The following is a 6,000-nucleotide window of genomic DNA, read 5'->3' on the forward strand; positions in this document are numbered from 1 at the left end:
GGAATGGGCCAAAATTCACACAACTTATTGTGGGAAGCTTGTGGAAGGCTACCCGAAACGTTTGACCCAAGTTCAACAATTTAAAGGCAATGCTACCAAATACTAATTGAGTGTATGTAAACTTCTGACCCGCTGGGAATGTGATCAAATAAATAAAATCTGAAATAATTCATTCTCTCCACTATTTCACATTCTTAAAATAAAGTTGTGATCCTAACTGACCTAAGACAGGGAATTTTTCCTAGGATTAAATGTCAGGAATTGTGAAAAACTGAGTTGAAATGTATTTGGCTAAGGTGTATGTAAACTTCTGACTTCAACTGTATACACTGAGTGTACAAACATTATGAACACCTGACTTAGCTTTCACCTGGATTCACCTGGTCAGTCTATCAACCCTTATTGATGCCTCTTGTTAAATCCACTTCAAATCAGTGTAGATGAAGGGGAGGAGACAGGCTAAAGAAGGGTTTTTAAGCCTTTAGACAATTGAAACATGGCTGCAACTCAATATTAGGATGCTGTTCTTAATGTTTTGTACCACCAGTGTATATTTCCACACTATCAGGTTGGAATAACACTGTGAAATTGTGATAATGCCTTTTTAGTGTAAAAGCTGTTTGAAAAGACTGTCTGAAACTTCAGGCAGTTTACCCTTACCCACTCAGAACATTCCCAGACAGTCCTATCAAAATTGTTGTTTGGGAAATTGCTCTTTCGCCAAAAAGCTATTTTTGTTTCTTTTTGACTGTTACTCAGACATGATTTGATATTGAGATAAAAACAGCTGCATTGGACCTTTAATAACCAAAGTTTAAGATATACTTTTTTGCATATATATTCAACCCTTAATAAATAAATAGCACATATGGCATAAAACATCAGAGGTGTGTTTTAAAATGTTGATTAAATTAAAACATTTGATTACCAACGAATAAGCTCACTCCACAGCTAGTGTTAAATGTTGAAGATGGAGCCATCCAATTGGTACCTTTTGTTTGACTCAACCCGTTAGAATGTTGTCAAGGAGGGCGGTCACGTGTGTTAGCAAAACAAAGGTCCGAGTTCGAGCCAGGTATGAGCCGAATCGTGTGGAAGTGGTACTGGCTAAGAAAGCAACATGACGTCTGTAACACATACAAGGTACTAAATTAAAACGCTCTGTAAAAATAAACATGAGAACAATATTTGCAAAATTGTTCACTTAAAAAAAAAATAATAATAATAATTCTATGTGAATCTGAATATTCATTATGAAGGAGATATGTTCCACTTCCTGTTGGGGCCATAAAGGACATGTTATGACCAGTAATCAAACTCCATACTACTTTGTCCCACCATGTTGGCTATGGTATGTATGTATGTATGTTGGCTATAGTCTCCCATGCATACACCATGCAATCATCTCAACATTACATTACAGTACCAAACCCATAGGATGTATTTTGACATATAGCTTAAGGTTCCAAGCATGTGAAATTGAGTCTGAGGTCCTATTAAATATACACAGTAATGCTTTTAATAGGGCTGGACGGCCGGGATGGCGAGTGGAGTGGCTGCTCCATCCTTCAGATCGCATATGCTTGACTGCATATCAACACTCACCACGTGGACAGTATTTGCAGTCTAATCTCTGCTTTAGGGCCATCACAATCCTCTCTTCTCCTCTGTCAGAGCAGGGGAGATGTTCCTGAGCCTGTGGATTATACAGTATGGGCATGATATAAATGCCCCACTTGTCTGTCGCCTGGATTGGTCAGGAGAATTCTTTGAGAATGCCATATCCCTCTGATGGTATTCAAATCAAATCAAACTTTATTTGTCACACGCGCCGAATACAACAACTGTAGACCTTACCGTGAAATACTTACTTACAAGCCCTTAACCAACAGTGCAGTTCAATATATTTCACACAATAAAATAACAATAAAGAGGATATATACTAACATTGTCAGTTTTTTAACAGACATTGTTGTAAAAATGTGTTGCAGCAAGAGTTTTAACTTCCCAGCCTCATCATGGGGCCAAGGGCAGCCATCATTGTGAAAATATTTAACATTCAGACGATCTAGAGCTTGTCCCCCCTGGGATCTACTTCTTGTTACTTAAAGCCTTCATTAAAACTTTCTTTGAGGTTGACTGAACTTGAGTGACTCTGTTTGGTCTCATAAATATTCCTGTGTGTGTGTGTGTGTGTGTGTGTGTGTGTGTGTGTGTGTGTGTGTGTGTGTGTGTGTGTGTGTGTGTGTGTGTGTGTGTGTGTGTGTGTGTGTGTGTGTGGTGGCAGGCCAGGCCGGTTGGCCTGTCAGAAGGCAGCTGGCCCAGGAAAATTACACCCCAGCTCTAAGCCTGCATGGAATGGCCAGCAGGAGCCAGGAGGACAGTGTAATGGGGTATGGCAAACACTGCGCTGGGGACTTTGCAGCAGGAGGGGGGGGTTGGCCGCTGATCCACTGATCCATGTTTGCTGTGATCTCATAAAAGATGGCTGTATTATTCTCTGCACATCTGTGGGGATGGCTGGTGTTTGGCTTTTAGGTTTTTTCTTTTGGACAGAAGCAAACGCTTCCCACCAGGTAATTCCTCCATCTCCAATCCCCCCCCCCCCCCCCCACTCCCCAGAAACAGAATACGTCCACAAAAACAGAACATACACCCTCCCTCCATGTTCAGTTCAGATGTGAACTTCTGAGGGAGGCCTAATTATGTGATTTAACTTTTTGACAAGCTGAGTTCATGCGGAGGGTAGCAGACATTTCCGTGACAGATTAGAGGACACTCACTGAGGAATACAAAGGGTATGGGCATCCAGAACCCAAGGATAGAAAATGTCCAACTCTCTGAACTGACTCTGTGTGTGTGTGCACATGTGCATGTGCGTGTGTGTGTGTGTGTGTGTGTGTGTGTGTGTGTGTGTGCATGCATGCATGCATGCATGTGTTTGTGCTTGTGATGTTAATCACTTGATTTTACACTTTTAATGTCTGAGCACACAATCACAGCTTTCCATTTATCTATTGTAGATAATACATAGTATTAGGAATTTAGCAACGGCTGCTTCATTCCACAATATTTTTGGAGCATATTTAGGGAAGTCAAACATCTTAGTACTTTGTCAAACTATCTAGTTTTATATAATCTCTATGACATTTAAAGGGGGGAAAAAGTCATATCAACCTCATTTCACCCCATTACTCTACACAGTAGGCCTATGGGATGAGAAAGTAGATCACGTAGTGGCTCAACTCAACTGGGGCTAGTTGTAGGCATGCTACACAATCCTAAATAATTTAGGAACCCTGATCCAACTCTGTAGGATCACACTTAATTTCATCATCATCCGTCTAAACTGGAACAGACTTTAGCAGCAGCAGGGGGATTACTCAGTGACATCATAACCGTGTCACTTTACACCCTCAGAGGCAGCCTCGGTCCTGTTTGATACCGCAACGGTGATGGATGGAGGGAGGGAGCATGTTCATGTCTACATTACCAAGGATCCTCCTCCCCTCCTCCAACTCCAAAAACAGCAGGGGCTATAACTTTCCTTTATCTATTTTTTTTTAATACATTGGGTCTGAAATACACACATCTATCAGAATGTTATTTATAAATATAAACACTTTTTTTTTTTTTTTTTAAACGGTTACCCAGCTAAAATGTTCATCATCAAATGTATATTTTAGCCATGGCTGGTGGCTCACATTACCAAAATACATCACAAATACACATTACAAAGTTTATATTCTATTTAGAGGGCAAATTAAACCACCATATTCTAATGATCTAGTCCAGTCAAAACCATCCATAACAAAGGACAGTTTCTCTAGTATTTTTTAGCACTTATTTTGTTAAAGGCGGTGTGTTTAAGGCAGTGTGTTAAATAAGTAAAGTACCTTGCTAACAATGTGCATGAGTGGGGGACTCGGAGATAGTAAAACTCAAGTGTGGTGGTATATATAGGCTTTAGTCTCTCCTTTGGCGCAGTGCACTGTTCAGAGCAGATTAAAGTCAGGCTGAGGGTTGTAGACAGTAAACTGCTCAGCCTCCACTCCCTGGGCAGATGGAAGGAAAGGAAAGGAGAGACGAAGGAGAGGAGAGCAGAGCAGAGCTCGTTAAAAGAGAAAGACATAATGGGTCTCGCTTGCAGGAAGTTCTGTTTCATGTTCCTTCACAAAGCACAAGTCCCCCAGCACCTTTTGATGTTCATCTACATCACTTGAATACTTCGCTCATCTGAAGATACCACTCATCTCATGTACTAAGGTCTTGCATTAACCTGACCACTCCTCTGAAAATTGGTACAAATCATGCTAACATCTTTCCAAGTCATCAGAATCAATTTAGTTTATTAATACTAACGTTACTCTCAGTTGGTGTGTGAAGTAAATACCTATTATCAGGGATCAAGGTAAGACCCAGATGCAGACTGTCGAAGTAACACTGTTTATTGTAGCAACAGGGGCAGGCAAAGACAGGTCAAGGCAGGCAGGGGTCGATAATCCAGGGTAAGGCAAAGGACAGGACGGCAGGCGGACTCAGGGTCCGAGACAGTCAGGGTTCAGTAGTCCAGAGGTGGAACAAAGGTACAGGATGGCAGGCGGACTCAGGGTTCGAGACAGTCAGGGTTCAGTAATCCAGAGGTGGAACAAAGGTACAGGACGGCAGGCGGACTCAGGGTTCGAGACAGTCAGGGTTCAGTAATCCAGAGGTGGAACAAAGGTACAGGACGGCAGGCGGACTCAGGGTCCGAGACAGGCAGGGTTCAGTAATCCAGAGGAGGAACAAAGGTACAGGACGGCAGACAGGCTCAGGGTCAGGCAGAGAGGTCAGGCAGGCGAGTACAGGGTCAGGAGGGGCAAAGGTCAAACCCGGGAGGACTAGTAAAGAGAGGCTGCGAAACAATAGGAGCTGACAGGAAAAATGCTGGTAAGCTTGAACGAACACGACGAACTGGCAACAAACAGACAGAGAACACAGGTATAAATACACAGGGGATAATTGGGATGATGGGCGACACTTGGAGGGGGGTGGAGACAAGCACAAGGACAGGTGAAACAGATCAGGTCTATGCTATGCCTGTTAAATAGATAATGTTAACTTTTTTCATTTTGATCCAATGTATTATCAGCTTTCATGTGGTTAATCATCAAGTCAAGAGAAAATGCTCTTCAACATGTAAAATAAAAATATAAAACTTCAAAGCAGAAATTAATCTCGAGAGGTGATCTATTTGAGGAGCCATGGAAAAAGTCCTGCAGGAACAAATTAGAGTTAAAATAATGTAAGGACATAAAGCCACTATGAGACTTCAAAGTAAAAGCTATAAACAGTAATCACTCGTTTTTCAGACAGAGTTTGTGGGAGACACTAGACATGATTACAAACAGGTACAAGAATGGCCTATGCCGGGTGAGTGTTCAAGTCTGTGTGTGAGTTCTAAATGAAAGCCAATAGAAATGAAAATGCCAGTCTATAGCCCAGCTGTTTGGTCTAAAGGATGAGTCTCCAAAGTGTTCCAGTATTCACTAACTGCTTGGTGGTGAACATTTGTTCTCCATTTTGCAGAGATACCAGTTCAATTATTTAGTCATGGGCTCATCATGGTTTTACAAAAGATGATGTGGGTGCACTGAATAGGGTTTGCTCACTGACTCACACATGTTCTTTGAAACCCTGCCCTCCTATCGAAAACTGGGACAAAGATGAAGAGAAAACTATGAATATTATATCTCATTCTCTGCTTGTGAGAGGAAGGATTTGGTATTGGTCATGTAGGTCGGTATATCCGCAGATGGAACTGAGAGGGAGTCGAATGACATATAGTTCTACAAGCTAATTCCCAGCAGGCCAAACTGTTTGAAATTATGTCATTACAACCTGGTTAGAATATAGTTGTAATGATGTCATTTTAACCAACTTTCCCCACTGGGTTATGGGAGAAAGATAATTAAAAACCCTTATCAAAAAGTAACTAATTTGGGGGATCATCCAAAAATT

Source organism: Oncorhynchus kisutch, linkage group LG7, assembly GCF_002021735.2.
Source record: "Oncorhynchus kisutch isolate 150728-3 linkage group LG7, Okis_V2, whole genome shotgun sequence".
NCBI lineage: Eukaryota > Metazoa > Chordata > Actinopteri > Salmoniformes > Salmonidae > Oncorhynchus > Oncorhynchus kisutch.